The sequence below is a fragment of the Podarcis bocagei genome, assembly GCF_964188305.1.
Source record: "Podarcis bocagei genome assembly, chromosome: 5".
NCBI lineage: Eukaryota > Metazoa > Chordata > Lepidosauria > Squamata > Lacertidae > Podarcis > Podarcis bocagei.
In genome coordinates, this window is record NC_138129.1 from 91,107,368 (window position 1) to 91,121,282 (window position 13,915).

General features: G+C 43.3%; 1 long non-coding RNA gene across 4 annotated transcripts; it reads right to left on the bottom strand.

Annotated features, from left to right (window-relative positions):
• Positions 1-347: 347 nt before the first annotated feature.
• On the bottom strand, positions 348-12,807 carry LOC308587123. Of its 4 annotated transcripts, none has more exons than XR_014008193.1 (3): positions 11,380-12,807; positions 10,886-11,048; positions 348-447 (listed from the first exon to the last, which is right to left on the bottom strand). It is a non-coding gene; the product is annotated as an uncharacterized lncRNA (long non-coding RNA). The 4 variants fall into 4 exon arrangements; XR_014008194.1 differs by lacking the exons at positions 10,886-11,048; positions 11,380-12,807 and adding exons at positions 651-823; positions 1,024-1,058; XR_014008195.1 differs by lacking the exon at positions 348-447 and adding an exon at positions 9,368-10,668 and having other exon boundaries at positions 11,380-12,801.
• Between the last annotated feature and the right edge of the window lie 1,108 nt (positions 12,808-13,915).

The following is a 13,915-nucleotide window of genomic DNA, read 5'->3' on the forward strand; positions in this document are numbered from 1 at the left end:
GATATTGGCTGGCAAAAGGAAAGCTAATTTTAAAGCAGATAATCGTGAAAATAACAAATCTGTGCAACTGCCTCTCAGAAATTGCCTAAATGCTATTTTATTCTGTTTTAACCAGCCCCCCCCCCCAACGCGTCTCCACACCCATCATTCTTGTTTTTGTATCCATTCTTCTTTCGCTGGGACTTCTTCTTCTTTTCTTCTTCTTCTTCTTCTTCTTCTTCTTCTTCTTCTTCTTCTTCTTCTTCTTCTTCTTTCCATTTTTGGGCAAGAAACATTCTTGCTGCTGTTGATGCACCTATACGGTTGGGGGAAACCGCCAGGGGTAAAAAAATGACCAAAGACTAGCATATTTGCAAAAAAAAACTTTATTAGAATAAAAAAATTAATTGGGGAAGGGGGAAACTGGGCCTTGGTTGAGAGAGCTGCTGGCCTCACTGTTGCCGCTGCCTGGAAGAGAAAAGAACAGAAAAGATTCTTAATATTTCCATTGATTATTACTGCAAGGATCTCCAAGTGTCCCACATTATTCTCCCTTCCTCATCCAATCCCTAAACTCTTCTTAAATCAGGGAGCTGCCTCCCCCCCCGCCCCCCAGCCAGCCAGATTCTCTCTAGCCTCCCTGTTCTTCGTGAACAAAGATCAACACTCACCACTGGTGGAATCACTGCTGGCATCCATCCCCTGGTCCTTTGGCCTCACATAAATCGTTTCCACTCTAATCCTCCTTCCACCAACTACCACAGTATCTTCGTCCAGGGGATGGATTTTTATGGAGCGGCAACAGGAGGCCAGCAGCTCTCTCAACCTTCGCAGACCAGAACATCTAGGGAAGAAAAGGAAGAAGGTCACGAAATGGATTATTTCCTCGCTACTCTCTATCCCTGCACTGCAAGCTATTTCCCTCAAAGCAGCTAAGGGGGCCCTGAGGATAATCTTTAAAAATTAATCTAACCATGACCCTATGTGTCTAAATCTTAAGGAATAGCTAAAGAAATAGGGGGAAGAATAAGAGATTCTACTTACAAGCGAGACGACTGAACCTTCATTATCTCCAGAAATACACTGATTAAATTCACTGATGAAATTCAAATAGTTGCTCTGCCCAAAGTTCTCAGCCAAGTCACTCAGCAGGGGGACATGTCACAATAGAGGACATGACAGCATCACTTTAGCTACCTCGCCTAACAATGGGCATCACTCCTCTTAATATTATTTTTCAAATATATCTTTCAGTGGGTTAAGTGGTTTTATTTAATTAATTTAGAATATGGTTACCAGATTTTTTTCAATGAATCCGGGGACACTTCCCCCCCCCTTTTTTTTAGCTGAGTAACAACAGGGAGTCCGTAGTGGGGATGGTGAAGCAAAAGATCCTGGGCCCAAGCACACATCCATATTGTATAAAGGTGCAAAGTCCTTCTTTTGCACCCTGTGGAACATAAATGCACAGAGTTTTTAAAAAACTGGGCAGCGGCCACCTGCCCACAACTCCCAAGCCATCCCCGAAGGGGGAAGGGGGCAGGAGATCTGTACCACCAGACGTCCCCGGTTCCCCTTCCGAAGTGGCAGCAGCAGCGGCAGTCAGCAGCCCGGAGCCAGCCTGGTAGCGCAGTTGGCTCTGGCTGGCTTCAGGAGCAGCTTGCTTCTGTGGCACCCGCCAGTTTGCTTCCCGGAAATCCCCATATGATGTGGATTGGTTACATTATGCTCAGATCAGGGAGGTCTTTAATTTGGATAAAAAAACAGGTTTCCAGGTGGAAAAATCGAAATTAGAAACAGAACTGTTAGAATCTAAGACCAAGGTACTTTCAAAAATGTATAACTTGCTGTTGAAATGGAACACTCAGGATGAAACGGTCAAATCAGCTATGATAAAATGGGCACAGGACATTGGGCATAATATTATGTTTGCTGACTGGGAAAAGTTATGGACCACCGGAGTGAGGTTCACGGCATGCAATGCCTTGAAAGAAAACATTATGAAAATGATATACAGGTGGTACATGACCCCAGTCAAGCTTGCAAAAATATATCACCTGCCCGACAATAAATGTTGGAAATGCAAAGGAACTGAAGGAACATTCTTTCACCTCTGGTGGACATGCCCAATGGTTAAGGCTTTCTGGGAAATGATCTATAATGAATTAAAAAAGGTATTTAAGTATACCTTCCTTAAGAAACCAGAGGCCTTCCTTTTGGGCATTGTCGGCCAAGGGGTGTTAAAGAAGGATAGAACTTTCTTTATGTATGCAACAACAGCAGCAAGAATACTCATCACAAAGCACTGGAAGACACAGGATTTGCCCACTCTGGAAGAATGGCAGACGCAACTGATAGACTACATGGAACTGGCTGAAATGACTGGCAGAATTCGAGACCTGGGAGAAGAGACGGTGGAAGAGGACTGGAAAAAATTTAAAGACTATTTACAAAAACATTATAAGCTGTATGAATGCTAAGAGAATGCATGATAGAAAACAACACGGCATCAGTAATTTAGTTGTAAGATATATGAATAAGTGATGTTTAAGAAAATGATGAAATTTGAAGTAATATTATGTTTAAGTTAAGCAGTTCAGTATATGATAAAAATATTCAAAATTTGGGACATAATATTAGAGAACTATAAAATAAGAATTGAAATAAGGTAATAAATTGCTGCTTATAATTATATGACTGAGAACGCAGGAAAGGGTGATGTGAGGAAGTCCAAAGATTATGAAAATATGATTTATGGATAATTGATTTTGTTGTAAAAAAATTTTTTCATTCTATGTCTATTCTCTAAATTTTCTCTGCTTTTTTTTGTTTTGTTGTATGGTGATGGTATTGTATATGTTTGATGGTTTGTTTTTTGTTTAAAATCTGCAATAAATATTTATTAAAAAAAAGAAAATCCCCATATGATGTGTCTTGTGCACAACACATCATATGGGGACTTCTGGCAAGGAAAAATAGTGGGTGCCATGGCAGCGAACAGCAAGCAGCTCCTGAAGCCAGCCAAAGCCAGCTGCGCTACCAGGTTGGCTCTGGGCTGCTGACTGCTACTGCTGCCACATTTCCCGGGGACAGATTTGCAAATCCGGGGACTGTCCATGGGAACCGGGGACGTCTAGTAACCCTAATTTAGAAAAGATCCACAGCTGGCTTCATGCAGCACAGTGCATTTCTGGACAGGACAGGAAACACCTTGCAAACACACACACTTTTCAACATGGAGGGGTCATCAAGGGACAACACTTCCGGCCTAGACTGCTGTTTCTCACCTAAGAGTTAAAAATAACCCTTCTCAACACCCTGTAGTAATCTGTCCAGTATTATGATGGACAGGAGCAGGACTTCACCCTTAGACCTCCTCATCCCCCTGTTTCTTTCCGTTTCTGCCCAGTGTGTTCTGCCAATAAACAGCTTTCCTTAGGCTGCAAGGAAGTGAAATGTTATAAGTTGGTGGGTGCCAGGCTCCCCTTTGCCATGAGTTTCTGGGTGCCAGGCACTGAACCCCTGGACACTGAACATCTGGGGAGTTGATCTAAGCCTTGTTTCAATGCACCCCAAGCTCTACATTTGATTCTTGGTTATTAAAAACTGTTTGAACCCATTTTATTTCATTCACAAAAGAAAATCTGACATGTGATTATCATAAGGGTTTATAGACAATGGGTAACAGGTTTATTAATCCTTTTCATAAGTTATTATTTGTCTACTTTAATGTATTCTTTATATATAGTAATCATTTAGAGGTTGGGGTGGGAAGCAGTTTTGAATAGGAAACTGGTGGATGGCTGTCATTAATTCAGATCCATTCCATAGAATCATAGAATCTTAAGAGTTGGAAGGGACCCAGGGGTCATCTAGTGGTCCAATCCCTGCAATGGAGGAATCTCAGCGAAAGCATCCATGACAGATGGCCATCTAGTCTTTGTTTAAAAACCTCCAAGGAATAAGAGTCCACCACCTTCCAAGGGAGTCTCTTTGTTTTTATGAATGTTTAATCAGAATCTCCTTTCTTGTAACCTGAAGCCATGGGTTCGAGTCCTACCCTCCAGAACAGGAGAAAACAAGCATCCTCCCTCTTCCGTGTGACGGCCCTTAAGATATTTGAAGATGGCTATCAGATCTCCTCTCAGTCTTCCCTTTCCAGGCTAAACATACCCAATTCCTTCAACATCCTCCTTAAATTGTGGCTCCCAGAATTGGACACAGTATTCCAGGTGTGGTCTGACCAAGGCAGAATAGAGCGGTACTATTACTTCCCACGATCTGGACACTATACTTCTGTTAACCCAGAATAGCATTAGCTTTTTTGCTTCTGCATCACACTGTTGACTCATGTTAAGCCTGTGGTCCATCAAGACCCTTAGATCCTTTCCACAGGTACTGCTAGGAAGCCAAGTGAACAGCAGGAGTGAACGTGTCCAGAGGAGGGCAACCAAAATGGTCAAAGGCCTGGAAACGATGCCTTATGAGGAACGGCTAAGGGAGCTGGGCATGTTTAGCCTGGAGAAGAGGAGGTTAAGGGGTGATATGATAGCCATGTTCAAATATATAAAAGGATGTCATATAGAGGAGGGAGAAAGGTTGTTTTCTGCTGCTCCAGAGAAGCGGACACGGAGCAATGGATCCAAACTACAAGAAAGAAGATTCCACCTAAACATTAGGAAGAACTTCCTGACAGTAAGAGCTGTTCGACAGTGGAATTTGCTGCCAAGGAGTGTGGTGGAGTCTCCTATTTTGGAGGTCTTTAAGCAGAGGCTTGACAACCATGTGTCAGGAGTGCTCTGATGGTGTTTTTCTGCTTGGCAGGGGGTTGGACTCGATGGCCCTTGTGGTCTATTCCAACTCTATGATTCCATGATTCTAAGTGTCCCTCAGCCTATATTAGTGAATCTGGTTCTTCCTGCCTAAGGGCAGAACCTTACATTTGTCCCTATTGAAATTCATTTTGTTGGCTTTCGTCCAGTTCTCCAACCTGTTAATGTCATTTTCAATTCTGATTCTGTTTTCTGCAGCATTAGCTAGCCCTCGCAGTTTGGTGTCCTCAGCCGATTTGATGAGCATCCCCTCAATTCCTTCATCCAAGTTGAACAACAACGGGCCCAGGACAGAACCTTGCGGCACCCCACTTGTCACTTTTTTCCAGGAAGCTGAGAAAGTGGTGGGCAGTGTTTGCAGCCCTGCTTACTGCACCACCATCTTCTCAGAGCCGTGCTGCTGCTGTGGCCATTGCTCATCTGCTGGGGTCACCACGGAGGCCTCTGGGTTCCCGCCAGAACCCAGCCATTTCCATCGGCCAATCTGCAGTGGGCACAGCTAGGAAGAATGGACCGTGCCGACCCAGGCTTCCCTCTGGTCTGCTCCTCAGATTTAAAGGAGACCGGAGCTGATGTCAGTTGTGCAGTTGGCCCTGGAGCATCAAGGAGGAAAGTCAGCAGGACACGAAGACCCAGAGAGAGGTAGAGCGAAGGACAAGGAAGTAGTGAAGATGAGGAAGCAGAGAACCCCTGGAGTTACCTGGTTGTTGGACGAACCCCTCCCTCTTTTTTGCACATGGCCAGCGCCATATTTCCACACACGAGTTGTGCTTCCACATCCATTGCTTTTCATGGTGGTACTGGATAACCAAATTGCAGTGCATTAGTGCCTAATTTGAAGAACAGATTGTTGGCGTTGTTCCTCATTAGATCTGCTGTTTTCCCCCTAAGTTTTGGGGCGTATCGTATACGAGGCCCTAGCGGTGGAAGTATGGGGACTTGACTTGTAACATATTGCAGCCTTAAGAAATTTTCCTACCAGTTTCATTCTGCCATCGGCCTGAATTAGGTGGCCGCACATAAGGGGCTGCTCAGTTAATGGTAAGGCCAGGTGGGCAGAGAGCTGGGCTGGTGGGCTTCCTTCCATGCATATACAGTGGTGCCTCGCAAGACGAAATTAATCCGTTCCGCGAGTCTCTTCGTCTAACGGTTTTTTCGTCTTGTGAAGCAACCCTATTAGCGGATTAGCGCTATTAGCGGTTTAGCGGCTATTAAAGGCTTAGCGGCTTAGTGGCTTAGAAAAAGGGGGGGGGAGGGAAAAAAATCGCAAGACTCGCAAGACTTTTTCGTTTTGCGAAGCAAGCCCATAGGGAAATTCGTCTTGCGAAGCGCATCGAAAACCCTTTCGTCTAGCGGGTTTTTCGTCTTGCGAGGCATTCGTCTTGCGGGGCACCACTGTAATGTGGTCTGTATATATATGTGTATGTGGTGTGTATGTGTGTATGTATTTATTTATTTATGTATGCATGCATGTAATTGCGGTATGTATGTGTGCTGAGCTGCTTGCAGCTTTGGTGTATTATGAGTCTATCTACACAAGGCAGTGGGGTTCGAAGGGCAAATTGTGTATGGTGTTCTGCATGAGCCTGGGCTGCAAGACCATTTGGGTCTTCTCCAACTCTACGATCCAATGATTTCTGGTATGATGTGCATAGGTATGGTCTACCACTAAGGAATGGCCGCATGGTACTGCATCGCCAAGGATTGCCCTAAGGGTTCCAACTCTATAATTATAAAGGATTCTTTTGGAGGCCCTCAGCTCGGAGAGGGGCCCAAGGTCCTCCCTCCTGACTATTGTTATTTTATAGTCAAAGTATGCTAGTAATGCGCCGTACTGGTCACCTGCTGATGGTCTCATCCCTACGTGTGCCATTCATTCTATAGCATAAACAGGCATAGGCATCTATGCACGTGCTTAATAGGACCGGGTGTGCATTTCTGTATGTATGGTGGTAGTTAATCCTGTGTGTGTGGCTAATCTTTTTAGGTATCGGTATATGGGGAGCCAAAAGGACGCAGGTGGCGGAAGGGATGTGGGTGGTGCTCTGGGTTAAACCACAGAGCCTAGGGCTTACCGATCAGAAGGTCGGCAGTTCGAATCCCCTCAACGGGGTGAGCTCCCGTTGCTCGGTCCCTGCTCCTGCCAACCGAGCAGTTCAAAAGCATGTCAAAGTGCAAGTAGATAAATAGGTACTGCTCCGGTGGGAAGCTAATCAGCGTTTCCGTGCGCTGCTCTGGTTTGCCAGAAGCGGCTTAGTCATGCTGGTCACATGACCCGGAAGCTGTATGCCGGCTCCCTCGGCCAATAATGTGAGATGAGCGCCGCAACCCCAGAGTCGGTCACAACTGGACCTAATGGTCAGGGTTCCCTTTACCTTTATATGTGGAGCCGGGTAGATGACCCAGAGCCCCTTCTAACCCTATTTTCAGTAACACGAGGGGAGGATACTGTTAATTAGTTATTCATTAGTCATGAGGTTGTAGGCATGTGTTCCCGTGCAGGGTTACAATGTATGGTTAGTTTGCACGTGATCTACGGTACTCTTTATGTGGGAGTCTGCATTTATGTATTCTCTTGTTTGGTGCCTGGTCAGCTCAGTTGGTTAAAACATGATGCTGATGGGGCCACGGTTGCACGTTTGATCCTTATGGTGGGGTAGTGGAATATTTCTGCTTTGCAGGGGGTTGGGTCCCTTCCTGCAGTTCTACCTGCACAATTTATATCTGAATTGTTTCACAGTCGTCTCGTCTGTGCTGCCCCAGCATGGAATCTTTAGGTGCTGCAATTTACTATGCTTGTCGGCCTGGGCATGGTGTGCCCCTTTAAAGAATTTTCCTCCCACCTGGGAGGTTTCCGTTGTCTTGGTTCTAAGAATGTACACACTCAGATGGTCACAGTTTCTGTTTTATATTCAGTAGGGGTGCTGTCGCAATGCACCCCACCTGCGATGGCAGTATCAGGGTCACCTTGAAAGGGTGTCCTGAGGGGAGCCTCAGACCACAAGCACACAGTCTGAAATTTTAATAAAGTTGTGGCCAATTTTCATCCCAAAATACGTCATCAGGTGTTTTTCTTTGTTGTGAGGTCTGACTCCCTTGCAGGGGGGTGGGGTGCGGGTACTGAGCTTTATTTCAAAGAGATCCAAGATTCCAGAACAGGAGGTCATGCAAGTTTGGTTCTTTGTACAGTGGTGCCCCGCAAGACGAATGCCTCGCAAGACGGAAAACCCGCTAGACGAAAGGGTTTTCCGTTTTTGAGCTGCTTCGCAAGACGATTTTCCCTATGGGCTTGCTTTGCAAGACGAAAACGTCTTGCGAGTGTTCCGATTCCCCCCCCCGCTTTCCCCCCTTTTTCTAAGCCGCTAAGCCGCTAATAGCCTTTTAGCCGCTAATCCGCTAAGCCTTTAATAGCCGCTAAGCCTTTAATAGCCGCTAAACCGCTAATAGCGCTAATCCGCTAATAGGGTTGCTTTGCAAGACGAAAAAACCGCTAGACAAAGAGACTCGCGGAACGGATTAATTTCATCTTGCGAGGCACCACTGTATACAGTATGCCCAGCAAAACATGTTGAATCTTTTGAGAATGTTCTGAGGTTTTGTATTTCATTTCCTGGGTGGAATACAAGAAAAGCAGTCTGTTAGATTACTTCCACAAAGCTGATATTGGCTGGCAAAAGGAAAGCTAATTTTAAAGCAGATACAGTGGTACCTCGGGTTAAGTATTTAATTCGTTCCGGAGGTCCGTTCTTAACCTGAAACTGTTCTTAACCTGAAGCACCACTTTAGCTAATAGGACCTCCCGCTGCCGCCGCGCCGCCAGAGCACGATTTCTGTTCTCTTCCTGAAGCAAAGTTCTTAACCTGAGGTACTATTTCTGGGTTAGCGGAGTCTGTAACCTGAAGCGTATGTAACCTGAAGTGTATGTAACCCGAGGTACCACTGTAATGGTGAAGATAACAAATCTGTGCAACTGCCTCTCAGAAATTGCCTAAATCTATCTTATTCTGTTTTAACCAGCTCTCGCCCCTTCCTCTCTGCGTCTCCACCCCCATTGTTCTTCCCGGACACTATGTTCCACCACTGAGGGCCTTCTATCGGTTCCCTCACTGCGAGAAGCGATGTTACAGGGAACCAGGCAAAGGGCCTTCTCAGTAGTGGCACCCGCCCTGTGGAACGCCTTCCCACCAGATGTCAAAGAAATAAAGAACTGTCTGACTTTTAGAAGACACCTGAAGGCAGCCTTGTTTAGGGAAGCTTTTAATATTTGATGAATTATTGTATTTAAAATTTTTGCTGGAAGCTGCACAGAGTGGCTGGGAAGCCCTGGCCACATGAGCAGCATATAAATAAATTATTTATTATTTATTATTTATTATTTATTATTTATTTTTATTTTTATTTTTATTTTTATTTTTATTGTATATTATTATTATTATTATTATTATTATTATTATTATTATTATTATTATTATAGCAGCATCCACAAAGGAAGTAGCCAAACTGTAGACTCCTGCAGTGAGACCCGGGATTTCCACCCATGCTCACAACTGTTGGAAAAAAGCAACCCCCAAAACTAGCATGTTTGTAAAGGAATAAAACAAAAATTATCTGTTTATTTATCTTTTAAAAAAAATATGATTTTATTAAGTTTGCATAACAAATTTAAATTCAAACATATCATTCACCCCTTCATTTAGGATTCTCTGAATCCTTTGACTTCCCTCCCCCCTTCCATGGTTACCATTGTCAGTCTCTCTCTTTTTCATCTGCTTATCGTATTTTCTCTAATTTGCTAATAGAATAGCAATCCATTTTTCCATAGTTTTTGTAAAATGCAAGCATTACTCAAATCCTTTTTTGGTTGTTTAGAACAGTGTTCTCTCAAAGGCAATATAAATTTCCCCCATTCTTTCTTAAAAATTTTCTCTTCCTGGTTTATGATTTTCCCGGTCAGTTTCGCCATTTTGGCATAGTTCATCAACTTCATCAGCCATTCCTCTCTGGATGGAACTCTATCTTTTTTCCATCTCTGGGCCAGTAGTATCCTTAGTGCTGTCATCATGTGCATGAATAGTCGTTTCTGCTCCCTCAGAATCTCTATACCTAAAATGCCTAACAAAAAAAGCCTCTGTTTTCCCCCACGAATGTTATTTTAAACATTTTTTCAACTCATTGTAAATCATTTCCCAGAATGTTTTAATTATCTTGCATGTCCACCACATGTGGTAGAACATGCCTTCCTTCTCCTTACATTTCCAGCAAACATTTGAATCAGTTCTATACATTTTTGCTAGTTTTACAGGTGTAAATTACCACCGATGCATCATTTTCATATAATTTTCCTTCAATGCACAGCACACTGTAATTATTAAGTCTTCCCTCCATAACTTTTCCCAAGATGAAAATTGAATCTTATGCCCAACGTCTTGTGCCCATTTTATCATTACTGATTTGACTTCTTCATCCTTAGTTTGCCACTCTAGCAATTTATACATTTTAGAAAGTAACTTCACATAATTTTCCTATAATTCCTTTTGAAACCTTGAGATTTCTGTACTAAATCCATTTTTCTTATCTATATTTAAACGCATCATTTACTTGAAGGTATTGCAACCAGTCTGTAACTAACTGTCTTATATCTTCAATTGTTGTTCTACTTCTATGAGCGACTTTTTGTAGCCTCTTTAAAAAGTCTGTTGCCTTGTGACGAGAGACCACACTAGAGACTCATGGTGTTTTGGAAAGATAAACTATTTATTTATATATATATATATTTGAGTTTTGGGGGAGGGGGGAACTGGGTCTTGGAGGGGGGAGAGAGCTGTGCTGGAGTTGCTAGTCTCACTGCTGTCACTGCCTGGAAGAGAAAAGAAGAGAAAAGATTCTTAATTTTTTCATCATTGATAACCAATCTTTCCTGGAAGGATCTCCAGGTGGCTTATGTTATTTTACCTGCCTCCCTTCCTCGTCCTATCCCTGAACTCTTCTTAAATCAGGGAGCTGCCTCCCTCCGCCCCGGCAAGCCAGATTCTCTCTGGCCTCTCTGTTCTTCATGAACAAAGCTCAACACTCACCACTGGTGGAAGCACTGGTGGCATCCATCCCCTGGTCTCTCGGTCTCACATAAATTGTTCTTACTTTAATCTTTCTTCCATCAACCATCACACTTTCTTCCTCCAAACAGACAAGGGGATAGATTTTCATGGAACGGGAACAGGAGGCCAGCAGCTCTCAAATCTAGGAAAGAAGAGGGGAAATAGTCAGGAAATGGGTTCTAGATACTTTCTTGATACTCTATGTCTCTGTGCTAAATTTGGGGAACCGGTCAGCTGAACCTACTTTCAGAAACCTCACATGGAGAGTGCAGCAAACAGTTGAACCCACAGAGGAGGGCATTTTGTCAAAGGACCCTCCAAAACTGGGAGATCCCCACAAGGGAGAAGGCAAGCCATTTTCCCTGAGGACAATCTTTAAAAATTAATCTAATCACGACCTGGTTCCCTTTGTGTCTAAACCTTAAGGGATAGCAAAAGAAGCAGACTGTGGAAAGAAGAAGAGTTATACTTACAGGCAAGATGAAGAAATTTTTCGTAAAACGCGATTTACACCAACGATCTCTTTTCTTTGAACTATAGATAAATAGTTGCTCAGCCAAGTGACTCAGCAGGGGGACGTGTCAAAAGATCCACAGACACCCTCCATATCGGCAGTGGTGGCCTCCATCCCCTGGTCGCTTGGTTGAACATATAGTGATCTCATCTTCACTAATGTTTCCTTCTTATCCTTCATGACCATCACTCCATCCTCCAATTTCTCCCTCTCAGACCTCATGGGTCTCTAACACCAAATCCCACTCCAACTGCCTCCCTTGGAACTCTGGCCAGTCAGGAGCTGTTGTCAGTTAACGGTTTTCTGGTAGGAGGAAAAACACTCAGTGACCTAACCTGCTCACTAAACAAACTTTTCCGTCGCATATCCCACCCCCCAAAATCATTGCGTAGGCGAGGTTGCATATACCAGCCTCGATGCAGCAATTGTAAAAAGTATTTTGGGGTTCCTGCTTAAAATACGCAAATATATGTGTATCGTATACACGATACCTTATATACTTTATAATACTATTAAGCTATAAACACCATAAAGTTCTAAACATAACTATATAGCATAACACTTGACTCTATATTCTTTTACATCTATAGATAGGCGTTGTGCTTTAAAAAATACAGGATCCAAATACATTATAACCACTTTTAAATCTGCATTTTAACTAATTGCATTTCAAACAGACACCACACTGATCCATTATCAGACGTTACTCTACATTAGCAATTTCTGCCAGTGTCTTCCACCAAGAAACAAACAGCTTTCCTTAGGCTGCAAGGAAGTGAAATGTTATGAGTTTCTGGGTGTCAGGCATTGAACCCCTGGATTCAGCATATGTTAAAAGATACGCCAGGCAATTTTCATAATGAGAAAATCACCTGGAGTGATGAGCTATTAGGAAAGAAGAGGAAGCTCTGTGCCCCTTCCTCAACTCATAGTTAGAAGACAAAGGCAGTTAGGGTTTGCCGTGGGGTGACCTAAAGGAAAAATAGGTTGCAGGCTGTTAAAGGCAAGAAAGCTGGAGAGAGGGTCAGAAGATGATGGTAGATTTCTGTCTGAATCCACTGCTACGGCTATGGGAGAAACAAGACCCTCTTTGAGTGTGTGTGTTTGTGTGTGTGTATTTATTTATTTATTCTCTAGCCACTCTGGGCAGCTCACAACAGACTATTAAAAACACAATAAAACATCAAACATTAAAAACTTCCCTAAATAGGACTGCCTTCAGATATCTTCTAAAAGTCAGATAGTTGATTATTCCCTTGACATCGGATGGGAGAGCATTCCACAGGGCGGGTGCCACTACCGAGAAGGCCCTCTGCCTGGTTCCCTGTAACCTCACTTCTCGCAGTGAGGTAACTGCGAGAAGTCCCTCGGCGCTGGACCTCAGTGTCCGGGCTGAACAATGGTTTTTTTTTATTTATTTGGTTTTCTGGTTTTATAAAGACAAAACATACACAAAGAAAAGCCAAAAGACAAAAACATGTATAAAATCAGCAAATCCCCGTTTCATAAACTTGTTCCCTGACTCCCCCCCACCTCCCCTCGTGCATCCCAGTTCCAAGATTATATCAGCAAGTTGGTATTTCTCCTCTTAACAGTCTTATTCATCTTGTTACCTTTTTTATAATAAAAATTAATTTTCCTAAGTTGGACTTAAGTTCTCTTCCATCGATTTTCATTTTATCTTAATTAAGAGTCATATTAACCGAACCTAGAAGTCTTAAGAGTTTTTAAGAGTCTCTTCTTCCCTCCCTCCCCTCCCCGGTTTTTGTCCCTTCCCAATAAAGATCCAGATTCGAGATTCTCAGCCTGGGTTCCTCACGTCCGAGGCTTTCAAATCCCTTTCAGTCCCTCTCCGCCTGTCCTGTTGGTAGTCCTTTATGTCAGTCGTCAGGTCTGGGAAAAGCTCTTTCACCATCAAAGTGTATCCTCTTCCCACAAGGGGGTTCAAAAGTAACTGCTGGAGAATTTCCACAAAGCCTATCTCTTCACAATCAAAGTCCAAACTGAGGCCCCAGTCGTATTTCTTTATTTTAGTTTTCTGTATTGCATTTTGTTCCGGGGCCTCCTCCTTCTTCTTCTGTGTCTTTCGCCGAGTTGTAGTAGATATGTTCCCAGCATTTCCTTGCTTGTGTTCCACAGATGTCAGCTTTTGGTTGTTGCTTCCCAGGATTACTTCTTCTTTTTCTTGTTGTTTAGTCTCTTCCAGCTCTGTAGGTATTGTTTCCCATTCAGCTGTGGATTCTTTCTCATTGAGGTCCTCAATACTAAGAGCAGAGTTGCCTGTTCCCAAGGTCATAGTCTCAAGTTGTTTATTCATGGCCAAGCTCTGTTCTTGTAAGATTCCCACCAATTGAAACATCCTTTCGATTTCCACTAATAACTTTCCTTCCACAGCCATTGTATCCATTGTAGTTTCACAGAGTTCCCCTTAGGGGGAATCTGGTTACTTATTAGCTTTTTCACCAACAATCCTTTAACTGATTATTATTACTTTG